This window comes from Magallana gigas, chromosome 1 (genome assembly GCF_963853765.1).
Source record: "Magallana gigas chromosome 1, xbMagGiga1.1, whole genome shotgun sequence".
In the NCBI taxonomy this organism is placed as follows: Eukaryota; Metazoa; Mollusca; class Bivalvia; order Ostreida; family Ostreidae; genus Magallana; species Magallana gigas.
Genome location: NC_088853.1, coordinates 18,834,152 through 18,846,163, shown reverse-complemented (window position 1 = coordinate 18,846,163; position 12,012 = coordinate 18,834,152). Strand labels below are relative to the sequence as shown.

Here is a 12,012-nt window from a genome sequence, read left to right as displayed (position 1 = left end):
GATACAAATTTTCATAACGTGCTGGCGCGCGTTACTCAATTTGTATGCACACACCGCTGCAGATATGAGACTATATCTTTCAAAAAATAATGATTCAATGCTTAAAACAATTATTATTTTACATATAAATTCAGTGTATATTTCCCCTTATGTTTGCATTGAAAGTATGCAACGTTCAATTTCCTGTTGATAAATTTAGCTAATTCATGCGCCAGGAGCACAAATATAAACGTCATCACGCGTTTTGAGCATATTCTTAGTGTAAGACACAGGATGAATCTCTGCCATTCAGTAAATTGAAATGCGACTGCAAGGTAGCTAAAATGTGACTGAATGGCATATCTCTGCCATTCAGTCACCTTTTCAGACCATTCAGTTATAATTCAGTTGACTGAATGGCAGAGCTTCATCCTGTGAGATTAATTAAAACGTTTAAACTTACATATCTGATTTATTATGTATTGATGGAAAATAATAGTTTAATCATATGTTTTCGTCAATAAAAATATTTCAGACAAGCTTTCTGGCACTATATTTGAAGTCAAGGAAGAGGTCAAAAAACTATGTTGATATTGCTGTTCCATGTATGTTTTTATATCACTGACTAAGAGCGTATATATTTCATACAAAAAGACATCAGTATGAAAATATAGATATAAGCATTGACTCCTTTTTTTTGGTGTCGTTGGACTTACAATGTATATACAACAAGCGGTGCAGACTAATTATATCTTCAATTTGTCTGCACTGCTTGTGTGCGTTAAAGGACCGACGACATCACAAAATAATTAGTCAGGCTATTATTAAGTTTAAAAATTAATACACTGTAATACATGTTAACTGGGATGGGCACGTCAGAAAAATCAAAATTTATAATTTATTCAATAATTGATTTGACGTTTTAAGGCATGGTTGTTGTTTTTTTTTTAAATTCATGATTTGAAGCAAGCCATCGTTAGATAGCTTAGTACGTTATTGATTTTCAGCATTTTATATGTTAATCCCATTTCAAACCGAACTGCATTCCGTGCTAGAAAGAGAGAAAGGATAGTCATATAATATTTTTCAACTTCATTAAGAATCTAAGACTATGAAGCAAATCCTACTTTATTTTCTCATCGCTTTTTCGTTTACAATTTACTGTGAACAAAGACACATTTTATTTGCGCGTGTCAAAAAGGAAGAATTCAACTCATCATTATCTGTAATTTATGAGGATGTTAACAGCGTTTTACTTTGTGGTGCAACGTGTTTCATTGATACTGTGTGTGATGGATTTGGTTTTAATACAAATAGTAAGCACTGTTTTGGAGTACATGATTTTGTAAGCGAGGGTTACTCTTATCAACCGGTTCCATCCATATCAAAAGAAGTGTTTTGGTATCGTCCAGGTAATAAGTATTTAAACACGTGCAATTTCATGCATTTCGAGGAAAATGATAATAACCTATTAAAAAATTCTAACAATAAGAACTAATTACTTGTTAGCATTGAACTCTTTACTTTACAGCAATTTTTATTCCCATGCAAATAAATATATAATGTAACAATTATGGTATAACATATAATGTCGTAACTTTTTAATAATAATTATTAATAAAAAAAAATATGAATTATAATATCATTAAAATTACAATAAAGGATTTAGAATCAATTTAATCAAGAAATAGATTTAAACTATTTTAAACTCTTTGACAGATTTTTTTTAAATTTGCAAGGGATATACACGTTCACATTCTTTAAAACGAGAAAATTTGGCGCATATGTATTTTATAGCAGACGCATTTGCCGTTGCATGGCACAATTAAATTTTAGCACAAAAACAAAATACGTGTCCTGTTTAATAAACGATTACACCGAAATTTAGCACTGTGTTTATTCAAGCACGTAAACACAACGATCTTGACTTCTAGCTAGCATGCACGGTAAACTGTCGTTGAGAACAATGCATTTACTTTGGTGTACCTATTGATCATATTCAAACAATGCTTTTCTTGATTTTTTACGTTTCTAAATAAAGTTCTTACTCCATTAAACCAACAAAATGTTTATTAGTGTAACTATATATTTCAAAACAATTCTAACCAAAGTCATATAAATGTATCAATGACTGTAAACATCTAATTGTTGGTTCAATTCTATAATTCCTTTCTCTATATCTAAAATGAAATACATTTTTGTAATCATTAATCTTCTTTTATAGGTGGTATTTAACACCGTGTTGTTAAACACGTCCTGTCGATATACACAAACAAAAAATATGATTTCGTATTAGGTCCTTTAAATGTAAACACATAGCGTAGTTCAATGGTTTAGACGGTTATCTACTATTCTGTAAGTCGTGAGGTGTAATCCAACTTTGGGTTTTATAATTTTATTGTTTTAGTATACGTATTTGTTGTTAGTCATCATTGAGAAATTTTTTATTGTAAGATGACTATTAACAAGCTTGAGAAAAAAAAACTATATTCTTAAAACGTTGTGTCAAAAATGAATATTGTCCAAAAAAGTAAGATATTTTAGTGATTTCTAAAATCTTAACTTCTGCTAATGATATGAACTACTTTTAACATAAACGGATTCTAATTAGGACATATTTTCAAAAAAAGATTTACAAATATATATACAAATAGAATACAATTTACCGAAACTTAGATGAAATATTTAATACGTGTTTGCAATTACAGTAAACATTTGTATTTGACTACCCTTGTGAGCTAAACTAAACTAATGGATATATTTTGTATAGTTTGTGGTACAAAGAGTTGAAAATAATATTAACACATCACATAGTTTATAACATTTAGTTGAAATTAATTATTTTTATTGAGCTAAAGTACTTAAGATATTACATTTAAAAACGGTTATCCGACAAATTATTAATTTTGTCACATTAAAACATGGTATCATACGATTTTAGGCGTTAATAGTTTTTAAAACAAGCTGATTTTCCACCTGTGATTTTTATTTATAAAATACTACCTGTTTCTCAGTTTTTGTCCCTTTGTCACTTTTTTATTTCAAGGAAGGGGTATGATTTACTGTTTAAATTATTTTAGCTTTAGGTTGCGGGGCTAACTGGATAGAGTTCAAAGGTCACTGCTATTTCTACGGAAAACATCAAACAGTTTCATGGTTTGATGCTAAGGTAAAAAAAATAACGTGCTATGATTTTCTACAATTTAGTATAGATGTGAATGATAAAGCAATCTAAAATACTAGAATCAATTTGAGAAAAAAATATTTCTATAAATACCTGCTATTATATGGGTTTTTTTTAATGCTATGCGTGTTTTAATATAACATTTATCAAAAACATATTCATTTAACCAAAGTTGTTGATTAAGATTTTGAATTTCTTAACAATCGTTCAAGTTAACGTCTTTGTAAATTTTGGAATGATTTTCCTTAATGAACCAGATGATAGTCACTCTATTATTATACTTTACCTCGATATCTACACTCAATTATAGAAGTTTGAATAGGACTAAACATCTTCAATCGGAATATTACAAATGGATCAATTATTCTCTCACCAACGTTAATTATCTTTTATAATTAGGCAGAGTGTCAGAACATGTTTTCACACCTAGTAGAGATTGATGACAAAGCGGAATCAGACTGGCTTGCTTCAACATTTCTTAATCCAGGTATTGGAATTGTTTTCCATCTCTTTTTATTGACAAAGCGAACAATCTCGAAACAAATTTAGTTTATCCCTAGAGCTATCAATTGGATATCCTTCTAAGAGCGAAGAATGTTTATCAATACATTTCAAATAAGTTGCCCTAAATACATTCAAGGAGAAACCAACCTTTTTTTAAACTTACACATGTCTAAAAGAGCGCAATTATATACAAAACCTCAAAAAGCTTTTAAACATTTCGATAACATTGAAGATCAAATCGTATTTTCTTGGCAACTGAAACTATCAATTTTACAATCACTATAATAGAGTTGAATTCTAAAAATCTAATAAGCAAACTGTATATTATTGTATCAAATTCATGACAGCATAAATTGTCATATTACACGATAATTAAAGTCAATGATCCTTATACACGTTTATCTATACTGTGTAACAGAGGAACTTATTTGTAAGTTTTTTGAAACACTCATATTTGTAGATCTTTATTCAATTAAAAGTATAATTTCGATCGAAAAAAAAATCTGCAATTTACATTGGTTAGTATTTAATTTTATTGACCGACTTTTCTTGATATGTGTTTTAAAATGTAATATATCGGGAGTTTGTTTTATTGTAGATGGTAATTATGCTACTTGTCCCAGTAACATATTTGGCGGTTGCACAGCATGGACCGGACTTAAGGTATCCGATCCATATCAGGACCAAATTTTTCCAACCTTGAAAATCCATCATGTATTTAATACTCTGATATTTATTTAAAGCATTTTCGAGTAGAAAATGATATACCGATAGAAATTTTCAAAAATAATATTAACTAAACACTAATTAATTAATGAAGATTGCATTAAGGTCTATGGAGACTTGCACATTTCTTCAAATAAAAAAGTAATTACTAAGAATATAAAAAAATGCTTTCGTGGAAAGATGTATTTTATCATTATGAATACAAAAACTATTGAAAATAAATTGTACACCGTGTAGATTTTCTTAGAATTAATTTCTATAGAATAAAAGCAAGGGGGATAACTCTTCAAAAATAGAAAAGGTCATTAATTAGGACACACTCTACTCTTACATCTTGATACTTAAATAGGAAAATAATGTCCAAGTATACTGAGTATTAAGGCCATACATATCTGTTGTGCACCCAGATTCATTAAATCTGAGGCTATTATGGATCGGATACCTTAACGACCTTAACATCGAAGGACAGTATGTATGGGACCATTCGAACACGCCCATGGTGTTTTTCACCTGGTATATATTTGAAATAAGTCTGGGTGATGTACGTGACTGTGTTGACATTCTGAGAAATGGCCAATGGAACGACAGACCGTGCTCGGTCTTAATCCCATTCATCTGTGAGAAAGAGAATACCCACTTATAATAATGGCTAACAATACAAAAGCCGTTGAAATTTGTATTGTCATGATTTGTTCTTAGGAGTATACAATCATTCAAATTTGGGGGAAGGGGTCCGAGGCCATTTTTTTCTTAATTATCATGGTTTGCCTCAGTGTACTTCTACACATTTTCTTCTACATGATTGAATAAAAAGTGTTCTTCATTTAATGTTTGTGTTAATTTGTCAGTTTGAAATGGGCATACTTTCACAAGTCCACAAATAGTAGATTCTACAAATACATTGGACTTCCATTATCAGATTAAGATAACATAAGTGGGTGTTCATAGTTTTGCATGTGGGAAAACTTGATTTTCTAAGCAGAATAATTTTAAGGATCGAACTTTGTTTGCACATTTTTTAAAAAGACTATGTATGATGTGAGCTTAAAACGGCCCTTTAGAATGAACATCATCATTTTACTGTAATTCTGTGTTATGTATTTATATAGTTTTTTCATAATTTCCACTTTGATTCAAGTGCCAACAATTTAGAAATATGACATCATAAAGTAAACCGTCTCCCGCCGTTTTCACATTTTAAGCATAAACGGCTTGTTTTTAAGCAGTTTTTCTTTCAGAAAGCATTGAGCGTATGCTTGAACAAACAAAATATTTTTATTAGAGATGTATCTATCCAACACTAATAAGTGACAAAAAGTTTGTTTGTACTAAGCTTCGCTCTATATTTTCTATTCGAAAAACAATAAGAAAAATGTCAATTTTTTTACTGATTTTGATCGAGTTATAAAAATAGCGTCACATCTGATGTTATATAGCTCCAGAAAGTGCAAATAAATCAATCAAATAGGGGAAAATTTAAACTGATTTGAATAATGAGTACATGAACACGGCCTTTTTTTAACAAGTGAATTAAAAAATACTAAATTTTTTATCCCTGTTCCAAATATAAAGGTCGGACTAAAGACTGTTTTGAAAAAAAATAGGGAGGGAGCCCCCCCCCCCCCCCCAGTTTAAAATGATAAAACAATCTGTTCCTTTTTAACAAATTAATGTATAAAGTTAACTACTTGCTTTCATTTATACCAATATGCCAATCAGTCACTTTTAAGTTTCCTTTCAGTCATAGCACAGATTACTGATATTTTTTAACTGGCATCAGGTTTCTTGAATTCATCAAGGGAAGATAATTCCTAAAAAAAGTTTATTGTGCAAAATGACCAGCTTTTTATATGTTGTCAGTCCTATATTTCTGTTCGTACCTTATTTATTCTGTTCGTTTAAAAGTTATAACGAACGTTACTTTGTGAGATATTCTCGTAAGATACTTTTTAAGCACTTAAAAGATACATTTAAGGATTTAAGGATATAAGATGACTTTTTGAATATTTACTAGAATATATATTTCTATTCTAGGCATGATTTATTTATAGCATATACTTAAAAAGTATTTATTTAACCAAATTAAATGATTAAAATTTTGATTTTCTAAAGAATCATTTTAATTATCAGTGTCTTTGTATATTTCAAGTGACTTTCATTAAAGAACTAGATGTCAATTACTACTTTATTATACTTTGATATCTAAACTCAATTATAGGTCTTTAGATAGAACTTAACATTTTCAAGCAAAATAAATAACAATCAATAATTTTTTCTTTCACATTTTTCTTTTATCATTAGAGTGCCAGGGCATGTTTTGACGCTTCGAAGAGATTGAGGACAAAACGGGGTCTGACCGGCTAGTTTTGACATTAAATAAGTTTTATTATAGAACATGATAAAAATCCTTAAAGATATAAAATTCATCCCTAGAGCAATCAATTTAATTTTCTACTAAAACATTAAGATGTTTATCATGGCTTTTTTTAGATAATATGCCAAAAAAAATACACTCTAGACATAAAACTATGTTTGGTTGTTTTGGTATAGATTCACAGAGTAACGTACGTTATTACTTTTAAACGAACTGAATAAATTATGTACGAACAGACACATAGGACTGACAATATATAAGACGCTGGTCATTTTGCACTATTAACTTTTTTGAGGCGTACATGTATCTCAAAAAGGAAAATATTTTGAAATGCAGTATAGAAGAAAAGATGCTCAAAATGATGCACTTTACAAAATGCAACCTTCAAAATTTGGTTCAGCGGCTCTAATAAGGAAATAAGAGACTGGCCAAATAAACTTTTTTTCCTCAGATATCTCAAGAACGGTGACGAATTTCTAAACACTTGTGGAACAAAGCTCTTATCCCTGAAATAAAATAGTATCTGGCCCTTAGAATGTAGACCCTGTTTTTCTATTCTAAATCATGTTTGGCTGTTAAATAGCAAAATCAAGATCGAACATATAACTTAAATTCTAAAATCAGACGGAAGATTTCCTCGTTGCTTGCAACGAGATCGTGTCTAGATTTTTTTTTTCTTTAAACAATGAAATAACTTCTGTATGATTTAAGCGGGTTTTGAAGAGTGTTGTCTTCTGAGAGAATTTGAGTCTGACTTCAGCAAGATTATTTTGTGCAATCCTTGACTTGATTTTTTTCTTAGGTTGCTAAAGGTTTGGACTAACCAATATGTGTTTGTAGATTTAAATCTTGTCCGTTGATAAAGAGTAATGGATTACAAAAAAATTCCTTAAGATTATGAAGGAATCATAAACATGCCCACATTAGAAATCTGTTCAGTTTTCGTCATGAATGATGAAATAAATCATATAAAATTGTGATTATTAAATCAAAATTTAAATACCTGACATTTAATTTGTAGTAAAACCATTAATTGACACTGGCTGTGTTTATCAACAATTGCATTAGTGTCATGTTGGTTTCAATGTTACAAATGTTAATTCAGTGCATAATGATAGTTATTATCGTTTGTTCTGTTTGTTCCTTACATATATTTGTAGATTACGCATACAAGCAGATGATTTACGAGTTTGATTGAAGTTCAAACAGTTTTGAAGTTCAAACAGTTTTGAGATAACATATTAAGGCAATGTCTGATGCCTTGTCGAATTTTGTTTTGTGCACAATAAAAAAAAGAATGCATCAATCATTATCACATCTCTTATAAATCAATACAGCTGAACCTGATTTTAGAGAAAGTCCAATACAAATATTATCCACATTAAAATATTCATTATAAGATCCCTATTACCTATTTGACGGATTCATAATTTCATTGTACATATATAAACATGTCATATACGTAATTGTACACACGTGTTATTTACAAAACCTTAACAGCTGCAGAATATTATTGAGCGTTTATAAACCAACACATTTTCAATTATTTAATCTAATTAATTACTAGTTTGAACAAACTAACCTTTCTTTATATATCATTCTAAGATGGAGTGCAAGAAGATGTGCTCGTACCTGGTAAATATTAAAGACATAGAAGAAGCAGAGTGGTTGTATACAACATTTTTAAAAAAGGTAATGGAAATCGAATTAGCATATTTTCGAAGGAAAAAGAAATCAATTTACTTTATATATGAAACAAGTGAGTAAGTCTTTTTTTGTTGATTAATACTTGAAATGTTGTTTAAAGGAATGCGACGCACTAAGCAAATTATTAGAAAATATTACGTGTACATTTTGTTTTAAAGACATAGAATACTGTGGTTTTATTAATTTTCGTGGGTATCAATTTTCGTGGATTTTCTGAAAACCACAGTTTCAAGGATACTTAATTTCGTGGCCAATGATCCAAATAATACAAATTATTAGTTGAAATTGAACTTCAATGAACATTTAATTTCGTGGATTATCTTAACAACGAAATCCACCAAAATTGGTATTCAACGAATATTGATGAAACCACAGTATTAAGTCCTTTAATAACATAATTTTTTAATACCTCAAACTAATCAACTGTTTTCATAAAAAAAATGTGGATTTTTTCACCATTGGTATAAAATCATTAAATTATCCTAAAAACACGTTACAGTTAATCAAAAGGTAAAAGTTTAAAGACATAGATCTTGACACGGAAAACTAACCAAACTGGACCTGTTCCAATTCTCTATACAAAACGTATTTCTAAGTCATTATTGCACATTAGATAAAGTGCATGCAATGCCTGACTTTGCTATAGTTTATTTTACTAAAACTTGTTATGCATTATTACCATGCCCAACCAATTTAGGGGATGTTACAGTTCTATAGTGAGCTTTATATTAAGGGGTACCTGCAGTCAAGCCTACACATCAGTAATATACATCATTTGTAATTATTGTGTCGTATAATTCATCTATCAGAATTTAAAACAAAAACCACATTCAAATCGATGCAAAAACTCCAATCTTAAACTGCTTTTAAAAATTCATTCAAGAGAAAATAAAAGTAAGCAAGCGAAATCAACATGCTTTTCAGCCACCAGTTGCGGGGGGCACGATTGTCCGGATTGAGCTGTTCACCTGTATATCCGTAACTGGCAGATGGAACATCACCAGGGAACACCAGTGAGGAGGAGCCAGGGCCTAAACAAGAAGGGACTTGGAGGGGCCCTCCTGGACTTTTCATACGAAATGTTTTAATTGTCCTGTGTACTGTGTTGTTAAATGTGTATATTGTATGATGTTGATTTTTGTAACTGGTGGTTGCCTTGTTCGGTATAGGGGCATTCCTCCACAAAATGGGGGGATGTAGTCTATTTGTGGGAGGAGGGGGTGTATTTTCGTTGTTTTTGTTATATCGGGCTCGGCGTTCCGGTTTCGTCGGCTTTTGTCTCTCTCTTTCTGGAAATGTCAGTGTAAACACACGTGTGCAACCACCAGGGATCATTATATATTGCCCTTGTCTTTTATTATAAGATACATTGTTTTATACTTAAGTGATTGTTGGCTTATTTATTGACCGTTCAATAGTTTCTATGACCATATGTATATATACAATCCAACTTTTGGAAATTTTCTCGGCATTACACGAATGCATACCAATCGGATCAGGGTATTCAATTTTCCAAAAGTTATTTCAGTTAGATTTGTTCATGCTATTTTTCAGAAAAAAAACTACCACTTTACATAGAACTGCAATAACAATATTCATGCCCTTAACCAAATTTATATTTACAGGTTAAAACAAGACAGCTTGGGACCGTGTGAAAGCGTCAACTATTATGAACTGCTACTGACATGTCCAGATCCTGCCCAGCCAAGAGGAATTTGACGACGACGACGACGATGTGCCACTCTCTCGCCTACAGTTTAGCAGTGAAGAAGATAAAGAAGATGACATCCCATCGGTGGATTTACAGAGAAAGATGCGTCTGCTTCCCGACACTGGATCGATGACTGCCGAAGAGTACCTTGCCGTGGATGAAGAAGATGAAGAAGAGGAAACTGGACAACAACTGAAAGACGTCGACATCATGCTCCTGGTATCTAGAGAGAGGTGATTGAGTGCGTGGAAGAAGAAGAAGAAAAAGAAGTGCCTAAAGATATCAACCTGCGAGAGGGAGACGAGTTCATTACAGGCAGCATCAATTTCTTGGAGTAGACCCCTTTGAGTGCAACAGAAAAAGAGAAAGGGATATGCAGTGAAGCATTAGATATTCTGTGGAAGGTGATGGACATGGTTAGAAGACGACAGGCCAGTGAGCTCCAACAGAAGAAGATGACATACTTTTTCAGGCAGTGATGAAATTATTAACTTTTCCTCTGTAAATAATTATTAATGTGATTTTATGTAGATATTTCTTTATATGTAGTGCTTTATGTAAATGTAGTGCTTTTTTATAAAAATGTTATTTCATTATCGTTTTAATGCAGTGATTGTTATGTAAATGTGTTTGTTTGTAGAATGTAGTGCTTTCCTGTTGAAAAAGACAAACTGTAAATAATGTTTGTATTAATATTTTGTTTTGTTAATTTAAAAAAAAACAACTTGTTTTCTTGTAGTGCTTATGGCTATTAAAATAAAATATTTAATTGAATATTTTTTTATGAGCTATTTTTCCAAAAATATTCAAGGTGAATATCACATTTCAGATATCCGGAAGCTTCACCTATCCGGACGATTTGGCATGGGAACAAAAGTCTCCGGATAAGTGAGTCTCCACTGTACATTATATTTCTGAAAAAAATTCTGTAATTCTTCCAGAAGTGCAATGTCTCTTTCTCGTTCAAAATATATATACCCCTTATTCGTCCTATCACTGCTGGCTTGAAAAATCCCTGTTCGTATAAAGACCCCCCCCTGGTTTCCCCTGAAACTCCTGTACTTGCCATATCATATATATGTCCGATTCAATCCCTGTACGGTCTCTGACTGTTCACAAAACTGTCATTTTTTAAGATATCTGTTTATCAACTTAACTTTATTTAATTATTTAGATCACATGTGGTGATGATTTTGTTTTAGTTATGGCTAATTGTTGAAATCATTTTTGCATGCAACGGCGTTAAAGAAGACTTTTACTGTAAGGGGGATTTGATATCAATCTACATGTACAGCATTTGCAAAGTTAAAACTATCAATATATCCGAAATGTTTACGTATATACAATCACTTGGAACATGTTTTATCAATAACCATGTTAAAGAATGTCCAGAGTTTCGAAAAACTTCAGAAATAGTTATTGAAATTAACGTCCGCAAAGATATGTGGCACGTGATCAAGTTATAAATATACTCGGTCATTTGTTCACAAGTCCACCGGGAAATCATATGCGTAAATAGTGTGTGTAATCTTGTCATGTAGTTGTAATAATTTTATGTTAATTTTTTTCTAAATATTCTCAACCTATGATTATCACAAGACCATGTTTCAATAAGGTTTAAGTCTGCCATATATTACACATATTTTTCAAACGTATGTTCAAAATATTATTAATGTTCACATACCTAACAGTGGTATATTCTTATCTTCAACAACTTTTACCATATGTTTATACACTTAAAATAATTGTCGAATTTTCAACGCAGTTTTACCTGTGTAGTCTAAATTAAATAGTAAAAAAAACCCTGAATATTACAAAGCAAAAATC

The 12,012-nt window shown here is 31.0% G+C and overlaps 1 long non-coding RNA gene across 1 annotated transcript; it reads left to right on the top strand.

Annotated features, from left to right (window-relative positions):
* Positions 1–2,887: 2,887 nt before the first annotated feature.
* On the top strand, positions 2,888–5,216 carry LOC136275467 (uncharacterized). Its single transcript, XR_010714046.1, has 3 exons — positions 2,888–3,148; positions 3,563–3,650; positions 4,266–5,216. It is a non-coding gene; the product is annotated as an uncharacterized lncRNA (long non-coding RNA).
* The last annotated feature ends 6,796 nt before the right edge of the window (positions 5,217–12,012 follow it).